Source organism: Maniola hyperantus, chromosome 24 (assembly GCF_902806685.2).
Source record: "Maniola hyperantus chromosome 24, iAphHyp1.2, whole genome shotgun sequence".
NCBI lineage: Eukaryota > Metazoa > Arthropoda > Insecta > Lepidoptera > Nymphalidae > Maniola > Maniola hyperantus.
The window spans coordinates 5167242-5182669 of record NC_048559.1 but is presented as its reverse complement, the minus strand read 5'-3'; the positions used below and the strand labels follow the sequence as shown (position 1 = coordinate 5182669).

General features: G+C 38.7%; 1 protein-coding gene across 1 annotated transcript in view; it reads left to right on the top strand.

The window, feature by feature from the left end:
- Positions 1–15428, top strand: part of Ent2 (Equilibrative nucleoside transporter 2) — a 54887-nt gene that overhangs the window by 9838 nt on the left and 29621 nt on the right. The gene's annotated exons all lie outside the window — the stretch shown is intronic.

Genomic DNA, 15428 nt, shown 5'->3' with positions numbered 1-15428 from the left:
GCCAGGTGGAAAGTTCAGTATTATATTACTTATCGTGACATTATCCGAAAACTATAATGTCCTGTAAACACGACATTGCGTTTTTTAGTATAATAATGAGCTTATTACAGGGCTGAATTCATTTGGCGGTCAGAATTATGTGTTTCTTTCAACCACTTGAAGACCAATTCTATGAGAATTGGTCTATGAGCTAATCCTAATAATATTATAAACTAGATGATGCCCGCGACTTCGTCTGCGTGGATTTAAGTTTTTTTAAATACCGTGGGAACTCTTTTTGATTTTCCGGGAGAAAAAGTAGCCTATGTTCTTCCCCGGGATATAAGCTAACTCTGGTCCAAATATCATCAAAATTGGTTCAGCTGTTGGGCCGTTAAAAGCTAGCAGACAGACAGACAGACAGACAGACAGACACACTTTCGCATTTATAATATTAGTATGGATGTGAAAGTGTGGATGTTTGGATGTTTGTTACTCAATCACGCAAAAACTACTGGACGGATTTGGCTGAAATTTGGAATGGAGATAGATTATACCCCGAATTACAGGATAAAAAGTAGCCTATGTCCATGTACGGGATACAAGCTATTTTCCGATGGCGATGATACCTATAGCAAAAATAAATTATTTCTTAGTAGGTAATTATTAAATAGACGGTCTTCCAAAATTTATAAAATCCACATTTGCTGCTAGTTTCCAAGTTTGCTAACCATTTTAAATTATCAATTTAACTAAAAAATACGTTAAATTACGTCAAATGTATGTATTTCATACCTTTTTTTTTTTTTTGAGGGGGAAATCTTCTAAAGATACTCAATCGGGTTATGTGGGATTTCTACCCACTAAAACCCCCTCGGTGGCCCTCCTCAGCGCGTTATTGAGAGGCTCCGGGAACTCTAAAGAACGTACGCCGGTGCCTCTCTCGCGCGACGCCCGTTGGACACATCCTCGAAGTCCTAGCGCCAGGGACTATTGGTTAGACTGATTGACGTTGATCAGCGCCGTGATCATGATCGTTTTGAAGTTTGTTAAAAAGTTGTTGATTTGACTAGTCATCATTCTATTACAGTGCGTGCGACAAGGCTATGTTGGCGCGTGGCAAAAATTGGAACTAACGTTGCCGTCAAGTGTCCCTTTTGTTCTTGTTTGAATTTTCTAAGCCTTTGTTCTCCAACAGCGCCCCCCTGTCAATGTCATTCAAGTGCCAAGAGAGCCTTGTCGCACTGTATGTTTCATCCGTTTATACAGTGTGACGACTGACGGGCGACCTGCCCCAGCACAATGTTCGCATACCCTAAATACTAATAGGTTAGTGGGGCGCTATCTCAATGAAAAGGAGTGCATGCCAACCCCTATCCTCCTTTGTTGAATCACAAAGTTATTCTTCACTGGCAAGCCCTTAGCTTAGGGGTAAAAAGAATGGACTAAAATTGTCACATTTATTATGGTTTTATTTATTTTATTTCTATTCAATAAAACTTTACTATTTTAGCGTTTAAACTATCGTGCGTGATTTCCATTATATTATATATCACACAATGGCTTTACTCACGTGTTTAGTCGACGCGACGTTAGCCCGTTAGCGCGAACTGAGTCCCTGTGAAAATAACCCCGGATGGGTTCGAAACTAGTCGGGTTAACGTCGACTAAACACGTGAGTAAAGCCGGTGTGTGATATATGTCAAACTTGCCTAATTTTAGTATTTGCTCGACTTGGGGCTATTAAATTACATAATATTCCAGTCATAATCATCACCATCATCATCATCATCATGATCAACCCATTGCCGGTCCACTCTACTGAGTACAGGTCTCCTCTCAGAATGAAAGGGTTTAAGCTATAGCCTGAAGCTACGCCCAGTGCGGATTGGCTGCAGGACTCACACACCTTTGAGAACATTGTACCCAAAGAACTCTCAGGCATGCAGGTTTCCTCACAATGTTTTCCTTCATCGCAAGCTAGTGGTATTTAATTGCTTGAAACGCAGAGAACTCCGAAAAGTTAGTGAGTATACTGGGATCGAGAACCGCTGATCTTCCGAATAGATGGGCGATGTCTTAACCATTCTACGTACAGTACGAGGCAGAAAGTAATGTACATCGACATTTTCGACGTTCATTAATCCAGCTATAACTTCGATCATAGTGCAAGAAAAAATACGGAAGAATAGGAAATAGAGTGAGCAACGTATTCAAAAAGGTATTGTCTATGCTAGGCGCTATTGTGCGTTGAAAGGATCGAGTGCTTGTTGAACCTTTGAGGTTCTAAAGAAGTAAAGTCGTCGAGAAAAACCGGTCAAGTGCGAGCCAGGCTCGCACACGAAGGGTTCCGTATCCGTATACCATTGTACAAGAAATAACACTATTTCCACACCTAGCCAACCAGGTACTGGTGAGTCGTGATCTCAGGGATTGTGGGTCATGTTGCACTACTGTCCTACCTACTCCTAGCACAAGCTTTACGCTTAATTGGAGGGGAAAGGGGAATATAAAGTAAGCAATTAACTTGGCTAATATTCTTAAAAAAAAAAATTAGAAAAGGGACCGTTCTCGTCGTAAGAAAAACTAGCTTATGCTCGCGACTTCGTCCGCGTGGACTACATAAATTTCAAACCCCTATTTCACCCCCTTAGGGTTTGAATTTTCAAAAATCCTTTATTAGCGGACGCCTACGTCATAATAGCTACCTGCATGCCAAATTTCAGCCCCATCCGTCCAGTAGTTTGAGCTGTTCGTTGATAGATCAGTCAGTCAGTCAGTCACCTTTTCCTTTTATATATTTAGACTTGTGGTTATGAAATATCATAAAAGCCTGCTGTTTCACCCGTATACTCGTAACTAAACTCAAGGTTTACCACTCCAAACTTTGGACGAGTTGGGAGGTAAGTTTTCAGCAAAATTACCTAAACTTTGCGTCGTAATTTTCACTTTTCTAGACCCTTTTAGCTAATTAGAAATTAGCTGTTGTTCAACATTGCATAAATATGTTAATTTTATAAAAATACTAGCTGCCCCGGCGAACTTCGTACCGCCTAACAGTCGATTATTTTTCAGGATTTTTTTAAAAAATTTCTCTCCGTAAGAACCATCCCCGTACTTCAAGGAATATTATGAAAAGAATTAGCTAAGTCGGTTCAGCTGTTCCCGAGATTTGCGATCAGCAACACATTCAGCGATTCATTTTTATTAGAGAATATATACCGGGGAAACCTGATGCAGACATCCATACTTCCATATCTAATATACTAATACTATTATAAGAGCGAAAGTGTGTCTGGCTGTCTGTCTGTCTGTCCGTCTGTCTGTCTGCTAGATTTTCGCAGTCCAACCGTTCAACCGATTTTCACTACAATTGGTACAGAGCAAGCTTACATCTTGGGGAAGGACATAGGCTACTTTTTATCCCGGAAAATCTAAGAGTTCCCACGGGATTTTAAAAACCTAAATCCACGCGGATGAAGTAGCGGGCATCAGCTAGTTTTAAATATTTCTTCGACACCGTGATCACACAAAAGCCTTTATACTAAAGAAATTTACATTTCAAACGCCAACCTAAAGTCCGTCGTGCAGTTTGAAGTGAACTCCGATACTCTTCCAATACCGTCAAGGAAACTTTGTAAAATGCCCTCATTACCTACGTATAATGATATAGGTATCTTAGTTAATCTAGGTAATAGATTTTATCGTACCCCTAGATGAAAACTGTTTTAACTCAAAAAAACAGTTAAAGCATAGTCAGTAGCATTCGCGTACTGAATATAATCGAGTCGGGGATAAGAACCTGAGGTTATATCATAGGCAAGATTTTTCAGTTGAAACAGTTTTGATGTAAGGGTACATTTTATGGTTGGCAAGAACATCAGCTCAACTCAAAATTATTCTAAACTAGCTGCCCTGGCGAGCTTCGTTCCGCCTAACTGTCGATTCAAATTTTTTAAATTTTGCTCACAGATGGTTCTTAAACCATCCTCGTACTTCAAGGAATATTATAAAAAAAGAATTAGCGAAATCGGTTCAGCTGTTCTCGAGATTTGCGATCAGCAACACATTTAGTGATTCATTTTTATATTATAGTCTAGAATCTAGACTCTAGATAGTCTAACCACAAAAGCCTACAAGTTCGAGGAAAAAAAATAGTTGTTTAAACCCAATATTTAAAAAAAATCTTTGCCCATCAAAATTCCGCCCCGGCATAGTTATAATAATACACATACAGTTAAGAAATAACGTATGAAAAGGTTTATTATTAATTAACCGAAGTCAAAAGTCGACGCTACGAATTACTTGTTGACGCACGAATTCAATTCAATTTCACTATTTTCATAGTACAAAGCCCGAGTACCGAAATTCAGTTCAGGCACCACTTATTTGCGTGGAATGGAAATTGAATTTTGAAATGCATTGGAGTCGAATCGTTAATTAAAAGTTGACAGAACCACCAGTCCTTTTGCACACGGAGCTTGGAATCATTCCAAGTCCAAGCACTTCGCAAAGGAATAAGGACTTTTATGAAAGAGGTATTCAAAACCAGCTCAGCATCTAAAGTCTACAGGTCAATGCGCGTTGTACACTCTTTCAACAGCACTATTGTTTTAGCGCCTTCGCAACTCATGCTACTTTGCAAAATGTTTTTAAAAGTATAATACAAAACTGTATAGAGATAATGTTTTTTAGGTCCGTACCTCAAAAGGAAAAAAGGAAGCCTTATAGGATCACTTCGTTGTCTGTCTGTCTGTCTGTCGTGTCTGTCAAGAAACCTACGGGGTATTTCCCGTTGGCCTATAATCATGAAATTTGGCAGGTAAATACTTAGGTCTTATAGCAGACATTAAGGGAAAAATCTGAAAATCGTGAATTACAAAATGAAAATACTAATTATTTGTTAATGAACAAGTGAGGCTTGCGCAACGAGGGTTCCGTACTACAGTCGTAATTTTTCGACATCCTGCACGATAATTCAAAAACTATGATGCATCAAAAGAAATAAAAATCTGTTTTAGAATGCACAGGTGAAGACCTTTCATATGATACCCCACTTGATATAGTTATCTTACTTCCACATTTTAATTTTTTTGTGTGATATAACCACAAATCCACGGTTTTCAGGTTTATTCCTGTACTTGTGCTATAAGACCGTACTACCTGCCTCATGATTCTAGGTCAACGGTTCCTTTTTTCTTTTTGTGGTGCGGATCCCTAAAAAGCGCGCAAAGGCGGTCATATCACTAGGTGATCTCCTCTAGACACCTTTTCTGCTAAAGAAGCTACATCACTGAAACTGGATCGTGCAACAATAGTATGAAATAATGAGATTGCTTAAATTTTAAATTGTACAGCACATCAGAAAAAGTTTTTATTCTCTGACCGTAAAGTAGAACAGCATTGTCCTAATCAAATCTAATTGTAGTCAACCGCACGCTGATCCAGCATAAATAAACTCTGGCTGCTTGCAACTTGCAATGCGAATGCCAAGTCCAGGGAATATAATATTTACGTTGACTGTTAGTGCCATAGCCCACTAGCGCGGCACGTCGCGTCTGCGTGCGTTTTTACGAAGCGCCCATAACGCGGCAAAAAACAGTCAATGAAGGTCAAGAGATCATTGTACTATTTATATTACGTTTTATATTTTATTTCCACAAAAACAAAAGATTACAATGTTGATTTCTTCGTGCTCGTAAGCGCTTTGCTGCCTGTCTGAGCACTGCACATTCTTCTGTCGTTAGTTATTACGTTCGCCGTCACATGAAAACGAAACGTAGATACTGGGTACACCTATTGGAACGTGCTATAAGGTGATTTTGACATGCTACACAAATACAGTACCCGGCAAGAAATATTGTACATCGACCTTTAGAAAGAGATAGCGGTTTCGTAGAGCGTTGTCTCTCTCATTGAGTCCGACAAAACGTCACAAAGTTAGGAGTGACAGAGACGCTTTACGAAGCCGAAATCCCTTTCTGATCCTTGTCGATGTATTTACAATATATTTTGCCTACTACTGTACTTGCCACCAGCACGATGAGAAGTTGCACGCGTTATCTGATTGAAATACGAGCCGCGCGCGACAACGCGGCTGTCCCACGGTAGATAGATATCTAGATATAAAACTTTATTGCACACAAAACATAAAAAATCTATAAACTAAAAACAATTGTACGCAAAGGCGGCCTTATTATTTAAAGCAATCTTCTAAAGACAGGCGGTAATGGGGGTTGCGCTAGAGTTTACGTGCGACAACCTGCGTCAGGCCGCGCGCGAACGTACCGCGCTAGTGGGTTATGGCCCTTAGAAAAGCGATGTCCATTATAAAATGGACTCCGGGCCCGGGATATTCTTATTTAAAGTAGGTTTATGTCAGGCGGTTTAAAATGCTCTCAGAAATGGCCTGGTTATTGCGAGATATAAGTTATATTCTGTTAAGGATTCAAGCCATACATCCATCTATTCGAGTATATTATGTATTAATATGAATCATTTTATAGGTAGTCACTGTAGCTAAAAGTTCTAAAATCGTGTTATAGGTATCAATGCTCTTCCCTTCCATTACAGAAATTGCAGTAGCTTTTATGACTTGAGTGCAAATCAGATTGAATTATCAAAGCATCCATAGAAAATATACAACACCAACAAGGGTTTGTTTTAAGCTTGGTATATTTACAGCTGAATTTTGTTTTGATGAATAGATTTACCATGAAACCAATAATTAATCTATGAGATTTACATTATATGAACCCTGCCGTCTTGTCCGTTTGAAATCTTTCGATTTTATATTCAAAAAATCTTTTTCAAGTAGGTACTTTTGAAGCGTCTAGTCTATAGAGACCACCTACCACCTGGTTCGGAATGCCCATCCTACGACAAGATTTGTCTATCTGATGTATAGAAGCAGTCGAAATTTTGCGGAAATCTTCGATTTCAGCGGATTATAGCAAAAAGCTTATGCTCGCGACTTTGTCCGCGTGGACTACATAAATTTCAAACCCCCATTTAACCCACCCAGGGTTGGAATTTAGAAAAATCCTTTCTTAGTGGATACTTACTCTTTAATAAGAATACACCTTCTAAATTTCAAGTCTCTAGGACCAGCGGTTTAGGCTGTGCGTTGATATATAAGTCAGTCAGTCAGTCAGTCAGTCAGTCAGGACTTATTTAAAATATTCTACAGATTAAGTTATTTGTCACCGCACTTACTTACTGCAATTTTATAGAAGCACTAGCTTATGCTCGCGACTTCGTCCGCGTGGACTACATAAATTCCAAACCTGTATTTCACCCCCATAGGGGTTGAATTTTCAAAAACCCTTTCTTAGTACCTCAGAATAAGGACTGTTAGAAGTAGCCCTATTGTGACACTTACTGTTAGAGCGAAATAGCTAAATGCATTTAAGTTCTTGTTAGAACGTGACAAAAAGATTATTTTTTGTCCTTATCACCGTGGCCACTTTTTTTTGTTTGTCAAAATGTATTTGAACGTGAGTATTTGACAAACAACGTGAAGTGTAGAAGGAATGACATTTCAAAAGTAAGAAAATCTGCTTGAGCGAGAGGGACTGAAAGGGCCACGCTAATTGCAAATCTGGACATATCTGTGGTCTATACCTAACCTTTTTTTTACATATTTAGATATATTATCGTTTGACAAAATAGTTAAATTTTACTACAACGACTAACTATTCAAAACTGTGCACAGCCCTTGTTAGCTATTTGGTTATGCTCGCAATTTTAATTGCTAGTAAGACTATTAAATCGATTTTATTATTTTCTGTACATTCGATGTCAACTGCTTATTTGTTAATTTCTTTAATCTATATTAATAAATTTTATAAAGGGGAAAAATTGGTAAATTTGAATGTAGGCCCGTAGGGGTCACAACCTCCTATATCTATAGGACGACTGCACCTAACTGGTTAATTCCTTTTTTAGTGTAGCTAGTGTAGTATAAATGCGAAATGTCTTTGTTTTTAGTTTGTTTTTAATCACGGAATAACGGCCCAATGTGATTTTTTGCATTGATATAGGTAAAGTGATATTTGCGATACACGCAAACGAAGTCGCCGGCATCAGCTAGTAACTGATAATTATGACTAGAAATACTTTTGGAATAACAAAATTGATTCCTCGAGTAACTAAGTGATATTTGCGATACACGCAAACAAAGTCGCCGGCATCAGCTAGTAACTGATAATTATGACCAGAAATACTTTTGGAATAACAAAATTGATTCCTCGAGTTTCAATACAATGACCTTTGGTCACTAGTAAGTGGAATAACTGCGTAAATAGTTCAGAGAGGTATTAATTTACTAGAGCAATAGTTAGGGCCGGTTGTTTCAAACCATTGGTCTTCGTAAGATACGTTCGTTAAAATTTAACAGACGTAGACGAACTTTAACATCTGTTAATTTAAGTGCGTTGCTTCATTGTACAAAAAACTGTTCGTCATTGTTAATTTGGTTGCGAAACTAACCCTAAAAATTAACTTACTTCTCCGTATCCTTTTTTTATTTCATTTTAAGTATATTAAATTATATACATAGTTATTAATATTGCTACTTCGCATTTTAAACACTTTTTCTTTCTTACAAATTCTCTTTCATCTTCAAAAAAACTACCATTAAAAGCTTTGAATTAAATTGATTCCATTATAATTTGTAAATAAAATATTCCGTTTGTAAGAAGTATGAAGTTACGAACTGATTTGACGATCACCAATGGCGCCAGCACTGGTTAACGTAAACGTAACTTTTTAACGAACGTTAGCGCTAATAGATGCTGAATCAACGCTTTTTCTTTACTTACGTTCGTTAGCGCCATATTTAAAGGTTACGTGTCCGTCAAAGTTTGTTGAAACAACCGGCCCTTAGAGAGAGCACATCACAAGCATGACACTCAGTGGTTATACAAAGCGAGATATTTTGAATCATCAAAGTTCTAGCGCTGGTATTGACTCTATCTATTGGAAATAGTGGTGATAGTGGTTAAGATGTCGGGAGGTAGCCACCTTTAACTTTTCGGTCTTATGTATGTGCGATACTGAAAACGACGATTCAAAAAGTAGTTTGTAAGCTGTGACCAAAACAAAGGATTTTTTTTTGGGTTTTCTTCTCACGTTGTATTGCAGTGTTCTACTCTGGAAATGAAATATTTCATACACTCAAAAATATGTTGCTCATTATTATGTACGGAACACTAAACGAGCAAGAGCCGACTCGGTTTTGGCCGGATTTTATCATTTACATAATCTTCAATAAAATTGCTTAAATGTTTTTGATAGACTTTTTAACCTAAAATTGACCGTGGAATTTTATTATAAAATATTATCCTCATTCCCACTCTATGACTTACCGACTGTCCTGACGAGGTTTCTCCTCCATTGATATCATCTGTATCTCACTGGTTACACTCAACTCAATAGATAAACCGACGAGGAATGCATAGCGAGCAAACAATAGCGACCTATGCCCCGCGGTCACTACGATCTCTGAATCATCGATCACTTTGGAATGCTAATATTTGCATAGATGTATCGACTTTCATCAAGCTATGATGACATTGTGGCTAATTCCGTTGTACAAAATCTCTTAACTAAACTAAAATGGCACGTCTAAATCTAGATTTAGACCTGATAATTTAGTTTAGTTTAGAAGAGAATCAGGCCCATTATTGAATCAATTGTTTTTGGTCTGACATTGGTACTGATTCTGAGCACAACCTAATTTTAGAGTATTCGCATACTCTTCTTATTAATGTAATATGAAAAGGACAGACGCAGTTTGACAGTTTTAAATTTTATTTTTAGATGGTAAAACCCGTGATTTTAGCGCACAGTCGCGAACCTACTGTTTAAATTTGTAGCGTGCACTAAAATTTAGAGTCTTTCAATGTAAAGCTCATGTTCTGTTCCTTTCTAGCATTGTTAAAAAGAAAAGGATGCAGATACTCTAAATTTAGTTTAGAGAAAGACAACGGAATCGGTGCCATTGTGTAATTGTTCATTGCTTCTATAAACACCATCCAACTTTTTGCAATCTAGATGAGCACTGTCCTAGGTATCTACTTTCTACGTTTCTCATAGGTATTTACTTACTGGTTGACTAGTATTATTTTGAACCCAGTCTCTGATTACTGTACACAACTGCCCTAAAAAGGAGTGTTATGTTTTCAGGGTGTATGTATAGTTCGCGACAGGTCGACATGGCAATCGTCTACTCGTGTAATCGGGGTATGAGGTGAGACGTCCCGCATACTCGCTCAGCGCCCGCGCTATTCTGCACCGGGCGGGTCCCCACCCCGACTGCCATGTGGACCTGTCGCAAACTATAGGTACCATAACTTCTAAATGCCTAAACAGATTTGGAATTTTGGATGTACAACTTTTTTCATTTTATTCAAACAAATTGGAAAAAATTTAATATGGCGGCTGTATGGTGTCATTTTTAAATATGAATTTTTTTACATTTTTAGTTTAGATACCGAGACGAACAATACCAACTTTCGGCTTTTATCTAAATTTACACCTGAAAACTTGTCTTTAACAACTCAAAGTTGATACTTCAACTCGTATAAATAATTTATTGTCAACTTCGTCGAGATCATGGAGTCGGAAATAACTTTCAGAACGTTTCTTACAATTGTTTTAACTGAACTTTACGCTTCGTCGAATCTGTTGTCTTCTTGGAGAGAGTAGCATAAAAACTTTATATGACAGTTTATTATATTTACTTTCTAGTTCGGGATGAATAGGAGGAATGCAGACCTAGATTAGACAAGATTTACTTGAGTTATGCAAGGCAAATAAATTAAATCTGTGCTAGAGACTGGACGTAGCATATATGTAGTGGACGAATTTGACTAATCCATACTTCCATACTAATATTATAAATGCGAAAGTGTGTCTGTCTGTCTGTCTGTTTGTCTGCTAGCTTTTCATGGCTCAACCGTTATACCGATTTTGACGAAATTTGGTACAGATATAGCTTGCATCCCGAGGAAGGACATAGGCTACTTTTTATTCCGGAAAATTAAACAGTTCCCACGGGATTTTCAAAAACCTAAATCCACGCGGACGAAGTCGCGGGCATCATCTAGTATGAAATAAAGTTATTTGAATTAGCTAAGTCCGATTGATGCATTGAAGCAAAATATTATGAGGTATGTACTTACGTATATGACATTCTTTACTGCTTTATATGTAAGTACTTACTGAGAATTTTTTCACAGAAAAACCCAATACCTGAAATTTTTTTCCCCCGACTGGACCCGGGAATCGTATCCAGGACCTCGTCATCTGCAGTTGAACATGCTAACCACTAAACCAACGAGACAGTTATTTCTTGGCATAATAATGCAGTAGGTATTATATAAAGTAGAAACCTACTTTAGCGTTGAAAGTTTTGCGCTCCGAAATTGTTTTAGCCATTAGCATAAAGCGTAAACATTTTCCTAAAATGTTCCGAGTATATTACAAACTAGCTGATTTTTTTTAAAATAGAGATAGCGAGCAAACAAGCAGGCGGGTCACCTGATGTTAAGTCATTACCGCCGCCATTATTGCAGCACCAGAGGAACCGCCGATGCGTTGCCGCCCTAAAATGATGCCCGCGACTTCGTCCGCGTGGAATTAGGTTTTTAAAAATCCCGAGGGAACTCTTTGATTTTCTGGGATAAAAACAGCCTATGTCACTCTCCAGGTCTTTATCTATACCCATGCAAAAAATCACGTCAATCCGTTGCACCGTTGCGACGTGATTGAAGGACAAACCAACAAACAAACACACTTTCGCATTTATAATAAGGGTACTGATTATTTACATTACGTAAATGTTCGAATTTTCCGTACATTACGTAAGGTACTCGTAACTGCGTCAAATATTTACACGAAATTCCGTCAAAGCGACACACGATTCACAAAGCATATTTGTGCCTAATCCCGACATCCTGTGCCGCTGGAACAGAAACGTGCTTCTACAATGTGATGAATTTACACTGTAATTGACATAATCCATTATAGATGCGAAAGTGTGTCTGTATGTCTGTCTGTCTGTCTGTCTGCTAGCCTTTCACGGCCCAACCGTTCAACCGATTTTGACGAAATTTGGTACAGAGAGAGCTTGCACCCTAGGGAAAGACATAGACTACTTTTTATCCACGTCGTCTTTTGTTAGACGTCCACTGGCTGGACAGGTCTCTAGGTAGGTACTTTCACACGCCACGGTCTTGCGCCGCCCGAATCCAGCGGCTCCCTGTAACTCGTTTCATGTCATCTGCCCACTAAGTGGGGGCCGGGAGGGTCTTCCAACGCTGCCCTTTTTTTTGCGAGGCCACATTCTAACACCTTTGGGACACCAATTTCTATCGATACCTATAGTACGCGACAGGTTGAAATGGCAATCGGGGAGGGAACGCCCCGCACACCCGCCCAGCTCCTTTGCTAGCCCGGCGCGGGCGAAAAGGTGTGTGAAGTCTGCCAATCCGCACTTGGCCAGCGTTGTAGACTCCTTAGTAGGAAACACACTGACTATGACCGTAATACAAATACTATTTTTACATGCCATAAAAAGGCATGGCATTTTACAAACAGGGCACAATAGGCATGGCATGGTTCAAATCTTTGAAAAGCGCAACCGCCGATTTTCATTTTATTTTTTTATTTTATGGCCAAAACCCTTTTCACTCTGAGAGGAGACATGTGCTCTGTAGTGAGCCGGCAATGGGTTAATCATGATTATCGAATTCCACAAAGCAACGCCTGCTTCTATTCCAAACTACTTCAACGATGTCATAAATTTGTACACCAATTGGCGTAATTGAATCTTGAATTGTAAATAGTTTTGATGCGACGTTTATTTCATTTAGCTCAGTTACATTCCGCTTAGTGATGCAGTTGCGTTTGTGGAATAAACTTGTGTTTGGTTATTCAGACTTACTATGTTGATAAGTGTGAATCAGTATTTTGAAGGACTCAGTCCAGAGATAAATCTAGCGGGAATTCGGCGAGCGGAAGTCCGCTTCAACAACTACGCGACAAATCTGAGCGGAAAATCTGCTTCGATTATGCTACGTTCGTAGTTGGTACACAACCCGACAGGAAAGACATGAATTTTAGAAGAGGCAGCTTCGTAGAACATCGTCTGCATATCGTCTGTCACTCATACCATGTGACGCTTTATTAATGTCTTGCACAGCTGTCTTGTCAGTCTCAACAACTGAGGCAATGCTCTCAGCTTTACGAAACTGAAACTGCGCAATGTCTCGTTCTAAAGTTCGAAGTGTAATTTTTCCTGCCGGATACCAGGTCATGTGCCGAAAAAATTTGTCGAAATTCCGCCTGAAAAAATGACAAGAATGCGCGCAGACGTTGTTGTCTTGCTTGACCGCCAAGTTAGTGGCGCTCTCCTACAATTCGATACGGCATAGGAGCGAAATTCTGCGTGTTTTTTTTGTTTGCAGATTTACGCTAAATTTGTCCCTGGCTAGCTGTTTTTCTACAAGGGTGTGAACTTGTATCATGCGAGACCCGCAAAAAGGATCGCTTAATTTCACAGATGAGCTCATTTCAAGTCTGGTAAAATTTAAACACAAATCCTTCGCACCTTCGCGTAGGTATCTAAGGTGAAATAACAGCGCTAGAATATCTGCACAACTCCCGGAATTTGTGACGTCGCGTCGTATACACTAAACGGATCCTGAGATAAAACACAAATAGAGTTTTTTTAATTGGTCTCATTGCTAACTCCATCCCAAAGATCCTTGTCCTCTTTACTATGACGATTCAAATCCAAGACTCATCATAGGCCTCGAACGCTTGGAATTTTGAACGAAATCTTGTAACTTTGTAAGTATTTGTCTGTTTATCTCTTAAGTCAGTGGCATAGTTCACGTAATTGTACTATCTTTATGACTTCACTGTGATAATAATAGTAGCTTGTACGGTAATCTGTTCTTTGACCTTTGAGCTCTGACTCTTTCTTTGTCATCATGATCAACACGCACACTACTGAGCCAGGCCAGTTAGGCCGTAGTCTGCCACGCTGGCCCAATACGGTTTGGAAGACTTCACACACCTTTGAAAACATGGAGAACTCTCAGGCATGCAGGTTGTTTGTCTCACGATGTTTTCCTTCACCGTTCTTTGTTCGTTCTATCTTTGTAACTTAATTTGGTGAATGCATTCAGCTCACATTCTTTCTTGTCTCAGCCTTGGACATACAGTTCTGGACACAGGGTTCTTGTAATGATTTTCACATTCGATGCTCTTATGCCATTTGTGTCTAATAGCTCCCCGCGATTCATTAAAATGTCGCCACTCGCCTGTCTACCTTGTGGTGGTCTATCAACACTGCACTTTCCGACACACAGGCCCGCCATTGATTGGACCTTGGGACTCCAACGTCCTTCGAGCTATGTGCCCCGCTCATTGCCACTTCAGTTTCGCAAGGAGTTAATTTCTTCTGAACTTTTCTCTATCTTCTCATTACGATATTTTAGCTTTTGGACTTTGCCACGTAGAAATCAATGAGTAGGTATGTAGGACGTAGGTATCGTATCTTTCTGACAAGTGATCTACACCTTCTTTCTTTCTATATATAAAACTGAATCGCTAAATGTGTTGCTCATCGCAAATCTCGAGAACAGCTGAACCGATTTCACTAATTCTTTTTTATAATATGCCTTGAAGTACGAGGATGGTTCTTACGGAGAGAAATTTTTTAAAAATTGTAAGTAATAAAAAAAAAAAAATTAAAGAATCGACTGTTCGCCCGGTACGAAGTTCGCCGGGTCAGCTAGTACTAAAAAAATAATATCCAAAATCAAAATTTATCAAAGATTATTTATAAATTTCCTTGAAGTGTAGGTAAAAACATCAAAATAATTCTATATTGCTACATCATCGCTTCCTATAGAGGGGTTAGGGTAAACAAAAATTATAACGTAAGTTTTTTAAACAATTCTGTATTAGCTCGTTGTCCCAAAAGTTCCCAGTACATAAAATTTTAAATGGACTGAATTTAAACGCGAAATATATCATCACAAATTAAAAACCAATTTGGAGCAAATCTTTTAGTTGGTTAATTCCTTTGAATGGATTTTTCGCAGCGCTCAAGAGCGACTTAATGCAAATTGCATTTTCATCCTGCTTTTGTGTAAAAAGTGGCTAGGCTGGCATAACGAGAGCCTCCATTTTGAAATGAAGCCTCCCCGAGAGCTCTGTGGAGGATATTCAACTCTTCCTACACAAATATTAATAAAAAATATACACATTTTTAATTTTGTTTTGGAATAACTAAAGAATTTTAATGTTACTGAACTTTTTCATTTATCTGTGGTAACGAATGGTAGACGTCTGGCTTAATGGGGAAGAGCACCTTCTCTTTCAGGGCTTACTTTCATAATTAATTGCTAAATTATGAACTACCGACAATTATT